Source organism: Oculina patagonica, chromosome 5 (genome assembly GCF_052425735.1).
Source record: "Oculina patagonica isolate OP01 chromosome 5, crgOcupat, whole genome shotgun sequence".
Lineage (NCBI taxonomy): Eukaryota > Metazoa > Cnidaria > Anthozoa > Scleractinia > Oculinidae > Oculina > Oculina patagonica.
This window is the reverse complement of record NC_135762.1, coordinates 3,162,123-3,175,767: the sequence shown is the minus strand read 5'-3', so window position 1 is coordinate 3,175,767 and position 13,645 is coordinate 3,162,123. Positions and strand designations below refer to the sequence as shown.

Genomic DNA, 13,645 nt, shown 5'->3' with positions numbered 1-13,645 from the left:
TTTTTATAACACTTCTAATGACCTTTAGGATACTCTTATTCTCCAAGCTCTTCACATAAATGAAGGTCAAGTCGAGGAAAACATAATAAAAACTTCATTTATCAGACAGGCAAGTTTAAAACATTTTCTTGCAATACCCAAGGCAATGAAACGATGGCATTCAAGTGGAAAATATTGTGGACGGTGAAGAAGTTCGTTGCCCAGTCTTCTGTTTACAGGAAGTCAGAGTCAATTTTCGCCATCGCTGTGTTTGCGTCAGCTCTCTATGACCTATGACCGATAATCACCGTATTAGTAATTTGTCTAATGCTGGTCTCCGAGAGGACTTAAGGGACCGTTCATTTTTTATGGAGTGGGGGGGGGGGGCTGATGGGATTTGAGGGGGGGTCATGCGAAAAAATATGGCTTAAAAGGGGGGGTCAGCCAAAAAAATATGGTCTGTAAGGGGGGGTCACTGAAAATAATTCTAATTTTAAATGTTGTAACGAGGGCTTCTATAATAGTTTAAAACCTTGCCAGAATGCCCAAAATAACATTCCTGAGGTTCTTAAAATTCAAATTTTTCCCGGGGGAACATGCCCCCGAACCCCCCTACTTTGTTAGATGTACAAAACGGCATTAACTCAACCCAATAGCTCATTGGTTACAAATGCAGTCAACCTATAGTAACAAACGCCATCACGCAATAAAAAATTAAATCAAAGCTAATGTCAGCTATTTGGAGGATATAACTTGTCTATTATTATGACTGAACAACTGATACACTCTTTAGCTTGATAAATTTTAAATTTACTTCATTGTCGCGTATTTTTTTTGTAGGGGGGGGGGGAATCATCGAAAAAAATTTGGATCTCGAGGGGGGGGGGCAGGCTAAAATTTCCGATGAAGAAGGGGGGGCATCATATATAGCAGCGACTACCGATCAAATCCCACGAGCCCCCCCCCCCCCACCCATTAAAAAATGAACGGTCCCTAAATTGCGAGCGTTGTCCTTACTGAAAAAGGGAACAGGGGCTTTAGTCTCTCTCCTCCGCAGAGGCTCCTTTAGTGGGGGAAGGCGAAAAACACAAGAAGGCGAAAAGCAGTGCTCCCGCGCGCTTTCGCTTCGATTTTCTCCGATCCAGGCTCCGCGCGCTTACTTTTCACCTCTCCCCATTTCCCAGCCCGTAAGGAACACGAAAGAGGCCTCTGCGGAGGAGAGAGGGCTATATTGGTTTATTCGGGAAGGCTCCGCCCGAAAGAGATACAATTTTCAGGCTGGAGTTATATTCAACTTGCATGGTAGGGTTTACGTATTCACGAATTGGAGTATAAAAAGGTAAGGAAAAGTGCCATTTAGGTATTTATCAATATTTATTAGGACATTCAGAACATTAATTCCAACAGACGCGCCTTGAGGCTGATTCATCTAAGTATTTTAAAAATTTGCTTTCCCGCCGCTCCCCCTCCCTTTAAGATAGTAAAATGGACGTAGTCGAAGCCAGGAAAACGTCACAAAGAAAATATAGCAGAAAATAAAGAAAAAAAGAAAATGAGAGGCCTTCTTCACAGGCTTTGGTCGCTAAATTAGTACCCGTTTTCGCACGGGTGGGAGATCAGTTCACATCCTCTCTAATTTTCAACTCAAAAAAACAAAAGAAACGACGAGCGCGATTTTTTTCTCGCTCCAGCTTCATCATGTTTCATCGGCTATCCAAATACCTCGAATTTTGTCAAAAATACTCTTCTGCTCGTCGTATTTTCAACTCTCGTCTCGGTGTTTGGATATCCCGATGAAACACTGTCTCTCGTGTTAGAATAATTCCGAGAAAATAGAGTCTGGTGGGAAGGTAGCACAAGATTACACCTAGTACGAGAATACATAACTAACATTGCACACGCAAAACGAATCGCCCTTTTTTCTATTCATCTCGCAAACCTGACTACATTTAGATCAAGTGTCCGAGTTTCCTAGTGAGCTAGGCGGAATGGAGTTGACTAAAGTTCCTAGAATACGAGGATGGAGAGGCGTCAGTTTTGACCCCAAAAGTTCTACACTGATGACGAACTCTTTAGAGTTATGTGTTGTGCTTACAACACATTGCCTATCGCTTGTAATTGCGTTTAGTCAATATTCTAGTCAAGTTACTAGCTTTTGTTTTCCTGTTCTTTCAACATTGGAAAGCCTTTTGTTTTGTTTGTATATTAATGTATTTTCGGTGTTTCGTTTTTTAGTACGTGAATCTATTTTAATTAAGAGTCTCGGATGAGGGTGCTGAGTCTCAGTTGTCAGTTAAAATTTTAGCCCATTTCTCAGCTATCAGTAAATGTTGTAGATCTCAGCTATCCGGCAGTTAAAAATGAGTCATTTCTCAACCGACAGTTTGAATTTTGACCAGTTCTCAGCATTTAGTTGAAACCCACCCATTACCTAACTTATTGACTTACTTCGTTACTACATGTATTACAATTCACACGATCAATCAAACATTTGGAGTGGAATACAATGCTGAGTGTATGTGTGCAAGTCTTCTTCGCTCTCGCGCTGTTGCAGTATGTATAGTGTCAAGTGTTCTGACCGAAGTGACAGTCTAGAATTGTGTGGTTGTTATGGAGCAGCCAAAAAAAAACAATCCGTGAGACATGTTCTTTTTAGATATTCGTCACCAGTGCGGACCTTTTCTGGGTGTCATGTCATAAACGGAGGGAAGTTTTGCGCAAGCAAAAAACGACCTATGTTTACTTATTCAGGTTGTTCTGGACTCCAATATGGTACCGGTGTTCTTTTTGGATTCTTTTGTTGATGGTGCAAGACTCAACTTAATAGGTCATTTTAATTTAGTATTTTTGAAAACAGGCTGCCAGACAGAAGACTTGATACCACTTTACACGTAAAGTACAATATGGTAGCTTTAAGAAGCAAATTACACCTCCATGAAGCTATGCAAGTTATCCCGAAATCTAAAAATATCCACACAAAAAAGGTCTTTACATCTGTACAATCTGTCTAGTCTCATTGTCAACTCACGAGTTCATTTTTTTAGAGTAAAGTTTTTTTGATTCAAATAAGTCAATGAGTCATGAGTCAAAGCTTAAGCAAGCAAACCAGAGTGGAACTAACCGCAAGCAAACTGGAGTGCAACTAATTATAGCCACGAGCAAGCTAGAGTAGAACTAACCGTAAGCAAAGTAGAGTGCATCTAAGCTTACTTGTGGATAAAGGGAAACCGTGGTTCAATAGATAGTGTAAAAATCATCTTGACTCATAGACTTATGACTCATAGACTCATTTGACCCATAAAAGACATAAAACAGGGGACTTTATTTTTTCCGCTTTTGACGACGTCGCTTTGATTTTCCTCCTTTTTTCTTTTCACCCGGCATTTCTTTTAGAGGTTCATTTCCTTCTTCTCCTTCCTCTTCTTTGTTGTCTTCGTGCATTTGTTCATCTTCTGATTCCCGTTCTTCATTTTCAGCGGTAAACGAGTCTTGTTTTTCTATAGAAAAACAGAACTTTCAGTTACCTCGACGTTGATCTGACAAGATGTAATGCTATTTCATAATTCGAGAAATGCAATTGTTGTGTCTCCGTTTTGCACTTGGTAAAATTTGGTAAAACTGAGCCACAACACAACCTTTACCTTGACTTTTAAACGTAGGTATTTTCAACACGGCTCTGTGTTATAAATGTATTTAGTATTGGATTTTATGACGTAAACCTGTCTCGCGGTGTAGTTAATGGGTTAAAGGTAGGCTAATAGCCTTCATTAGTATTTATTATTTTGTGGCACAATGGTCGGTTGTGGTTGGTGTATCAACTTCAATTTTCCTTTTACGGTTGACATTTAGAGCGTTTGCCCTCCTCCTCTGACGAAGGGCTAAGGTTAACACTTGAAACGTCAGGGCCCAGTTGTTCAAATAGCGATTAACACTTTAGCTTATCCAGGATTAAAAGTTTATCGCCGTCTTTAAGGTTTTCCGTTGTTATTGTTTTGTGGAGTTTGACACTACTTATTGTTAAAATTGAAGGCCTAAAATAAACGGGAAGCTTCGCTGAAAAATTAAAAACAGATATGAGAATTCACGCTAATTCTCGGTTAATCGTGATTTGAACAACCTGTCACCCACCTACTTATAAATCCACAACCGTTCAACAACAGAAGCAACAGAAACAAAACCAACGAAAACGCGAACTTAACGTGTAGGAATGCTTATTGAAAACTTTAAAAGGGCATCAAAAAAAGTATTAGAACCTCACACCGGGCTGTGAGCGTTGCAAAGTGGTACTAAGACAGCTGCATCAAACACCGTTTATTGTGAAGAGATTTTTTTACATATACCCGGAAATGGTGCCTCAATTGCTACAACTTTTGGTTTTCAAAGTGGTGCCTAACTCAGTAAAACATCCATGCATGCATGGATACGAGGTACGAGGAGCAAGGTACGAGGAGCTTTCCCTTTAACGTGTAAAAACGTATCAATGGCTTAAGCCCATCCTATATGAACGAACTCTTATAGTGCTAAATTCAGACATTTAATGAAAGAAAAAGTCGATATCAGTCGGGGGAATAAGTGCCGGTCTTGGCAAATCTTTGTTGAAGCACTCGAATAACTTCCGAATTATTTCGTCCAATCAAAAACTAGCGCGAGCACTCACGAGTATGCCGAAAGCAATCGCGCGTACAAATACGTCATGTTGCTTAGCAACTTCTGGGAGGAAAACCGCGGGCTCAGTCACTTCTCGGAGAAGTGATGTCGCCATCAACTGGCACTTGTTCCCCCGACTGATATGGCTCTTTTAACTTGGCCTGCCCCCGTTTTAAACGAGAATCCGAGGGAGGGCGATTATTTAGCGTAAGAGCGGCTAGACTTTGGAACACTTTTCCTAATTTCTTAGTGAAAAGCGAAAGTTTACATTGTTTTAAAACGGGCCTTATCGATTTTTACGCATCTTGTCTTTAAATGTTGAATTCCAATCTTTAGAATTTTTAATTGTACATTATCAAATTTTAAATTTTATTTTTAAATTGTATATATTAATTGGTTGTAATTTTTAATTCGAGGGCCGCTAGTTTATCAGTTTTTACTGTTTGCCGTTACCCTTACCTTGTTCCACAATTTTTTCCGTCTCTTCAAGTGCGAGCTCAAACGATTTTAATTCACTGATGAGTGAACTGATGTTGGTCCAGTCCAGAGAAGACTCGATGGTCTGTACTTCACTTTTTATTGAAGAATGAATTCTCTCCAGGCGCTCCAAATCCAGGGCAACTTGTGTCCTTTTACCAGACAAGGAAGGATCTTCTAACGTTTTGCGCAGTTCGTCTTCTTTCCTCAAACAGGGATGAACCTTTTGCAAATACAGTTCTTTATAATGATAGAATTCTTTCGCCTTTTTGAAATGTGCATGAGTACTTCTGTGGGCTTCTGCAGTCTCGATGTCTTCATCTGGTAAAGGTCTATCCATTTGTTGGTTGTCTCGGTAGGTTTTCTTAGAATGAGAAGAAATAAAAAATATGATAGTCTTATAATTATAGAGTGCAGTCAATGAGAAAATCAAATAGGATTTGGTTCAAGGACTGTGCTGTAATCAGCCAGAGCAAACCTGTCGTTAAAACCAGTTAGGTGCATGTATTAACCGCGCTTGCGAGTTTTGTTACATGTGGGGTTTTTTTGAGTTCTGATTTAGTTGAGTGAACTTGTGCGTAGCGTTTACCTAGGTTCTTTGAATTACAAAGCCGATCTAAAAGCATTGTTTTTTAATGACTAAAGAAACAACGAAGAAATTTTATTGGTCACCTTCATTATCTTCACTGCTCATGGGCAGACTCTCATCTGTTGACACTTTAAAATTTGTTCCACAAATCCCACATGCAGATGAGTCGACTTTGAACTGGACAAAATGTTCCTCTAACACATTCGATGACGACGTGGTTTGTTCTTCAATGGATTCCAACCGTCTTAATTTTCTAGCTTGCAAGACTTTGACGAGAAGACGGATTTTCTCCACGGATTTCATCCTTCTGTACCACTTTTGTATTGCAATGGCATTTACTTCCAGCCGAGCTTCTTCTCTGTCTTTGAGCTCTTCATCCCTGTATTTCACTTCCAAACTCTCCTCTTCTCCAACGTCAAGAGCGTCAGCAGTTTCTTTTCTTCCTCTGCCCTGACAGTTTCTTCATCTCTAGCGACTTCCTCTTGGTGATGATCTCGTTTTAATTCCTCGCGTATGTAGCCTACGTCAGTGTGGAAACTTTGAAGATAACTGGTTGGATTAGATGTAGATGTCCCATCGCGCCAAAGTTTTCTATTATGCCAGCGGAGGTCGTACAGCTCTTCCCCTCTACTTTGCAGAAACTTCTTCAAAATGGATACGACATCACAGCGACCGTTTGCCTTTTGGATTTCCTCTAAAACTTTGTTGATGCGGCTTGTTAAACGAGCGTTGGAGCTCAGTTTAAAAATTTTTCTCAACATAACATCATCCAAAGAAGTGGAGATTCCTTTCCCACAATTGCAGAGCATAGTAAGGAACAGCACCAGGGTTCGCTCAGCTTCCTCCAGAAGTGCAATAAGAAGGAGTATCTTCTGAGTCAAGTACGTCTCCCAAAACGTCAAATAAGGGAGCGGCCACACCGCAGGTCAGCCTCACCATGTAGTCCAAAAGTGAACAAACAGCTTTTATCAGTCTCCCTCTGTTTGATTCTTGGGCGAAACTGTGCTCGACTGCTTCGTACAAGGTAAAGATACCTTTCTCAACTCCTGGCTTGGATTCGAAGTTATCCCAAAACCTGACCATGGAGAGGTAACTTGCTGGTAAACAAACTGGGTATCGATGTTTTGTACATAGCCGAGTGTACAGTGCAAGGCAAGCGGTAAGCTGGTGCTCTAAAATCATGACTGTGTTGGCAATCGATGGATAAATCATGCGGCTTCGCTTTGCTGTTAGCGTGAGGAAACGCCGAATGATGGAACGGGCTGCGTTTTCCACATCACCATAAACGTACAAGCGTTTCTTGCCGTCCTCCCACCACTGTAGATAGCTTTCGTAACGACCACTTTCCCCCTGTTCTACGCGCAGGGCCAACCATTCCATTCTTCGCTAACAGATCATTTGTCGGCCTAAGACGCCGGCTTCTTTGCCTTCTTCTCGAACTCTTTCTCCTCTTCGCAAATCCATCTTACCATAAGAGGGGCAGAACCAATTAGTTGCAGACAAGATGAAACTTTTAGAAAGTTGTCAGTATCTGAGCGGCGCTTTCTCTTCGGGTATTTCCTTCCACGAGACTCTAGAAAACTGTTCAAGTCTTTTGCTCACCGCTTTTGTCATCCTTACGCTGCGCATATGCTGCAATGTGAGATGGAATTCTCGATAGCCAGAGGAGGGAAACAAGAAGTCGTAAAAACGTTGGCACGTACGGAATCCTTGGAAATCCTTGAGATGTAACGGGGAGGCGTCCTGTCCGCTGCTGGTTTGAGGTCATCTCCGAAGTGAACGATTCAACAACTGATTCCAGATATATAAAGTGGAACAAGGCGTGGAAGCGGCTGCTGAAAAGCTCACCCGAATCTTCGTGCTGGTATGCACAACTTGAATCGTCACACAATGTTCCCTCCGCCACTTTTCTACAGACAGAATTTCTCGACCAGCTCTTTTCCAGCATAATGCGAATCATTGTCACGAGTTAAACGGAGAATTTAATTAGGTACCGTCCAATTTTTTGGTGTGCTTCAGCTGTATCGATCGTGGCCTCACTGTTAGAACTATTGCTTTTGATGAACTCAGGATCCACCTTAGCGAATCTTCCCCCGCATTTGCAGAAGTACCTCCTTTTGTGTGCAACGTCGGTTTTGGAAAGTCCAAAGTGCTCTTCGCACTTTGTTATTTCAAGTTGTCTCCGCCATGGTCAGCTTAGCGGCAGGCCTGTACAATAAAGTAACCAGCCGTAGTACCCTCTCCAAGGCTCGTACAGTCATCCACTGACTGTAGTCCTTTGGAGGGGCACAACTTGTAGTCAGAAGCAATTTCAATACACTCTCGACTTCTCCACAGCAATTTTTACATTTGTCGAACAATCTACCGGCCTCCTGAAGCTTCTGGATATCTTTTGTTAGTTTCCCAAGCATCATTGATACTTCCGCTTGGCCGTTAAGGTCGCCACAATGCTGGTACTTCTCCAGAGCAAGTTGAAGAATCCCAGGAGTGTCTTCATTGTCCCCAGATGTACGGACTCGTGCCATTAGACAATCAGCAGCAAACTTGGGATCACTAGAGTACTTCACCGCTTCCTCAAAATTTCCTGTGTCCCTCAGAAGCCGTGCAGCTTCATCCCGTCTTCCATCGTCGTCCAAAGCTCTGGCTGCCTCTAATATGCATCCCCGTTTCTTCAAGAATGCAATGCGGTCAGTGGTAGATGGAAGATGTTGGAGGACGTCTTCCATTTCTTGTGTTTTCCCTTTCTTGAAATGCTGGTCTGCCAGTTGGTGACGAAGCCTTTCGACAGTACGAGTAGCTCTTGGTGGAATGATTCCTTGCCTTCCCTCGCCACTTTTGGAGAGAATGTTGAAGCGTTCAAGGGCGCCCAGCGCCTCTTCATAGAGGCCTGCTTGACAAAAGGTCTCGATTGCTTCAGCGTAGTTGTTCTGTGATTCGTAACATTTGCTTGCTTCTTTGTAGAGGCCTTTCTTCTTGAATAGTCGAGCAGCGTCTTGAAACTAATGAAAAGATAAATAAATAAAAATACCAAAGCTGATTTTATAAAATGTAACTCTAAAATGCAAAATAAAAGGGAACTGACAGAAGTTAGGCAAAAATAATATTTGTTTAACATTTCAATATTTACCTTTCCTGACTTCTCGTAAAGTTTGGCCAACAGAATCCACTCTCTGGCATTGTTCAGACAAATCTCAGCTTCATCGCGCATGCCACATTTCAGGAAGCTCTCAGCAGCCCTCAGGAATTCGTCCCGCATTTGTTGACGGTTTGTGGAACGGAACTTGCTCGCCTCTGCTGCCTGCTGCTGTGCTTGGCTCTTTTGCAGCATTAAATTGTCACCAGCAAAAGTGAAGCACTGTATCGCAGCCACCCACAACCTGTGCTTGTAAAAGCGCATGCCTCCCTTTCGCCATTCTTCAGGTGTTGACTTTGCGGCGAACATGCTGGCCAGTTCACCTGATCCTGCGTCGCGGTCTCCCAATTCCACAACTTTCACTAGACGAAGTCTCTGGAAATATTCAAACACTGGCGCTCTGGATTCCGTGTCTTCGTCAAAGAACCAGACGTTAACTCTTGCTCGAGTTATGGCTGTGTACAAATACTTGAACTCAGAATTAAGAACCTTGTGCTTTTCAGGATCAAATTCTAAGAGGGCGGGATCGTTGCACGTTGACGCTTTCCTCAGTTATCTCTACCAGTCCGGTGGAACTCGAAACATTCGCCATGCTTTTATCTTCCATAAAACTCGCGACAACTCGCCATTCTTTTCCAGCCTAAAATGAGATCCACAAGTAGAGTTTATTAATAATGTAAGTTAAGTAGACTGCAAACTTCGCGTTGATACAGATTTAAAATAAAATAGTGTTTTTTAAAAAATATTTATTTATTAGGACCATTTTTTTTTTTAGTTTTTATAAAATAAAGTGCTTTCTACTACCCCAATACTCCCCTTACTTCTCATAGAGGCAGGTTACTTGTTGTATGTCTTATGAACACCAGACTGAAGAATTACGAGACAGATCTTCAGCCAACTTGTGGGCTACTGATAACGTCAGACCCTTCTTGTATTACAAAGGCTTTCTTGAGTTACATATGGAACGCAATACATTTTTAATATTTATATGACTATTTACCTGAGAATCTTGGAAAAAGTTGTAAATTAAAACGTCATCAAACTCAAGTCCCTTAGCTTCGTAGATGGTCATCACAAGCCCATGCTTCAGCTCATCAGGCATCGTTTCTCTGGCCTCATTTGATGCCACAAGAACTACCTGGTGCGCGCCAAATTCGATCCTTGAGGACTGCCGCTGATTTCCTTGAAGGATCATAGCAAGGTCTGTCGGACTGCAGGACTCCAAGAGAACAGGCTTGGGTCCCTCAAAAAGGCCTTCATCTTTTTGTAGCCTATCAAACGAGTCACGAAAGTAATGCAGCAGCAAATCCACGACACTGGAGGCAAGACGAAGAATTCCAGCATGTGATCGATAGTTGTGGGTTAGTTGGTAAAGCCTTTTTGGGACTCTGATGAAATCATGATGGTCCTCCCTGATGCCGGCGGCCTTCTTTGCGTGATGAAACAGAGACTTCAGATCATCAAAGCGAAATGCAATGCCCCTCATGATGCTCTGTGCCGTGTCACCAGTAAAGAACAGGTCGTTTGGAAAACGACAGCAACGAATCAATAAAGACAATTCTGCTTGCGTGAAGTCTTGCGTTTCGTCTACGTAGAACTGATGAACTGACCACTCAGGTGCAAGAATACGCTGAAGACGCCGGTGAATGTTAAATACCAGGTCTGCTTCATCAAACATTCGATTTGAGGAATGAACTCGTTGATACACACGGAACAGATCGTACACCACTTTTCTATCCGCAGAAAAGTTTGGCGCCTTTTTCTTTCCAATGGACTCGTAGTCTTCAAGGGAAAGCACTCCATTGTCATTCAACAGGGCTTCGGCAGAACCTTTTATGAAAGACCTTATTTCCGTCCACACTAAAGTTGGGTGGAAGTCAATTTTCTCCTTTGAGGTCTTTTTCATCTTTGGCCAAATCTCAGCTTGGAAAACTTGGTAGGTAATTTCTCTCCTTGGGTCTCGTTCTTCTTTAGTGGGTTCTTTCCTTCTTGCCTTTGTTTCTTCGTTACCTTTTGTAGTTCCATGGGAATCTTCGTCCTCTTCGTTATCACTTTCGCCGTCTGATTCTGTGGCTGGAATGAATTGTAGGTGGTTATCTTCTTCTCCCCATCCATCAATTTTTCGAAGCAAACTTCCGTCCGCAGCACGCTTAAAGAACGGTTTCCCTGGAAGAGATGCATCCAACATAAGAAGCCAGTCCCGTGAGTTCACAAAAAGAGGCCACGCCTCTTCATCAACGTCTTGAATTTTTGTCGGGATTGGTTGGTTCTCAAATGGTTTACGGTGTTCTGCCGCTGGGCATGCATGGCAAAGTTCTTTAAAATTTTTCTCAACTTCGCTACAGAGGACGGTGTTCTTTGTGATAAATACCTGGTGCAGGTGTTCGTACATTTGAGGTTGGTTCACAACATCTGGATTATTTTCTTCGCATTGGTTTCCGTCTTCTGGAAGGTGACTGGTATATGAACCGAGGTACGTATCTTCGTGTACATCTGAAACAGGGCCTGCATCTACACAAGCATCGAATTGCTGGCATTCGGAAGTCAGTGATGTCCTGTCTCGGCTCCATGCAGCTTGTTCTACTCCTTTATCTCTTGTTCTTTGAAGAGCTTCTTCTTCTTCGCCGTCGTCGTCGTCGCCACCTCTAGTTTCTCCCACTGGAGGCACATACTTTGGGATGTGGGGACCAGCAGTCACTGCACTCTCCCAGTACCTTTGAAAATTATCCCACATGCGATAGAGACAGCACGTGGTCTTGCCAGTACCACTTCGACCTAGAAGAATGATGGGCATCGGAGGATCCGGACGGAGGTTAACAATCGCATGTTCAAGCTCTGTTATCTTGAAGGGAAAGTCGATTTTAGTTGTAGTATCACTTTCGAGCACTGTCTTCACCAGAGCTGTACTGAATGAGTAAAACTTGAGAATGTGATATTCTTGTTCGTTTGCACTTGCAGGTGGAAAGAAAATCTGAGACAAGTCATTACTAACTGTGGGCTTCTTTGGCGCATCTTTCGTAACTAGTGGATTGTTAGCTGGTTGTTCCAGGTCTGCTATCTCCGCGTACTTGTTGGGTAGACACTCGCTTGATGACCTACTCTCGCTTCTGGCTTCCACAGTAATACCTTTCAGCTTCTTCTTTATGATGCAATCCATTCCTCGGTCGTGTGACTTGACGATGTGATCAATCGAGCGTTGGAGTTTGTCGTGGTCTAACACAATGTCCCACACTCGGATGATATCTGAGTAGATTCTTCCCTCGGGATTGCCCATGTTCAAACGGAGTTCCGGGTTCTCGCTACATCTACCAGAAAAGGCGATTGTCTTTTCCCAAAGTATTCGTTGACTTTTTGTCAACTTTGACTCATAGAGTTGGATGCCTTCTTTCTTTGCCTCACCCTCGAGTCTCTTACACATTGTCTTGTTCCATCTGCCATTTGCCAACATACGAATTTTGCCAATGATCCGTCTCCGCGTACAATTGTCAACTTTTTTGCCTCTCATTACTTTCCAAACTCGATCAGTGCAGTCCACTTCCCAGGGAAGATCTTCAAAAGGCGATTTGGAGTCAACGTCATCTTCTGCATCCTGGTCTTCTCCAATCTCATTGCCATCAATAACTGCGTCATCTTCTTCAGTAGGCTTCAAGACGATATCGTCCCCGTCTTTTAATGGTCCATCGTCATTTACTGTCCTGTTTGAGACCTCCGGAAGATCACTAACTATTTCACTGTCATCTTGTTCTTCATTTGCATCCATCGGAACAAATGTGGTAAGCGGTGACAAGGCGTCTATCAGACTGGCAACATTTTCTCGCATTTGCATTCTCAGCTGTTGTTTGTCCTCGACCTTGCTGACTTTGATCTCTTTAGCGTGTGATGAAGTCACCTCCTGCTCCAATTGAAACTCACCGAGCTCGGAAAAATCTTTACCTTCTGTATCAGTTAAGGGCAACTCTTGATGTTGTTTTTCGTTAGGTTCATTTTCAGGTTCTGTCTCGGATTGAAAGTAAGGAGAAGTCTTGGACTTGTAAGAAGCTAACGCAGTATTTAACATCTTCCAGCGAGGATCTTTTTTAGAAAGAATATCAATTGGATATTTCTTTCTCTTGTTTAGGAGATTGGGATTTACATTGGCATCACGAAGCATCCGGATGGCAGTGCACTTGTTTGGCATCGACTTTTTGGCAGTACCAGTACATGCGAGATGATACAGAGTGTCGCCTTCGGTGTTCTGGACATGTTCAATCTCAGGGATTTTAGACATCAGCATTGCTTCCAGGAATCTGAAAGTTCCTGGAAAGTAAAAAATGGCAATTGGAATGATTATGGTGAAGCATAAACAGTTTTGCGAAGGCTATACCCTTGGGAGATTAGTCAACGACCGATTTAAGTTTGAGTTAAGATTTAGATAAGTTTGAGTTACGTTTTCTAACACATATCACAGAAACTCAATTAGTTTGATAAGGTTCCACTGATCAAAGGCTCTGTCTCTGATATTTGGACGCCTTCGTGTTATCCTGCTGTTGGAAAGACCCTTTAACGACCATATGTTTGATTCCTCGATTTCCACGGAATCGCTAGTCGAATCGGATGTCAATTCCATAACAGCGTCATCTATCTGTATCCAGTGGAATTGAAGTACGCGCGATAAAAAAGATCTTTTTTAAAACTACAAGGAATTCGGTAGTTTTGATGGACAATATCAAGTTTTCCATCCACAATTCTCAACGTTCTAACACAATGGAATGTTTGCAGCAAACTGCAGACCCGTCATGAGACCGTGAGAAACGGCGGTATTAGTAATGCATGCACAATTC

At 42.4% G+C, this 13,645-nt stretch overlaps 1 pseudogene across 1 annotated transcript in view; it reads right to left on the bottom strand.

Moving 5' to 3' along the window:
* Nucleotides 1-2,097: 2,097 nt before the first annotated feature.
* Nucleotides 2,098-13,645, bottom strand: part of LOC144654792 (TPR and ankyrin repeat-containing protein 1-like) — a 26,401-nt pseudogene continuing 14,853 nt past the window's right edge. Inside the window, exons 16-20 of the transcript XR_013570990.1 lie at nucleotides 9,826-13,121; nucleotides 8,820-9,465; nucleotides 5,769-8,691; nucleotides 5,086-5,462; nucleotides 2,098-3,476 (exon numbers count right to left, since the gene is read on the bottom strand). The product of XR_013570990.1 is annotated as a TPR and ankyrin repeat-containing protein 1-like (transcript). The remainder of the gene's footprint in view (nucleotides 3,477-5,085; nucleotides 5,463-5,768; nucleotides 8,692-8,819; nucleotides 9,466-9,825; nucleotides 13,122-13,645) is intronic.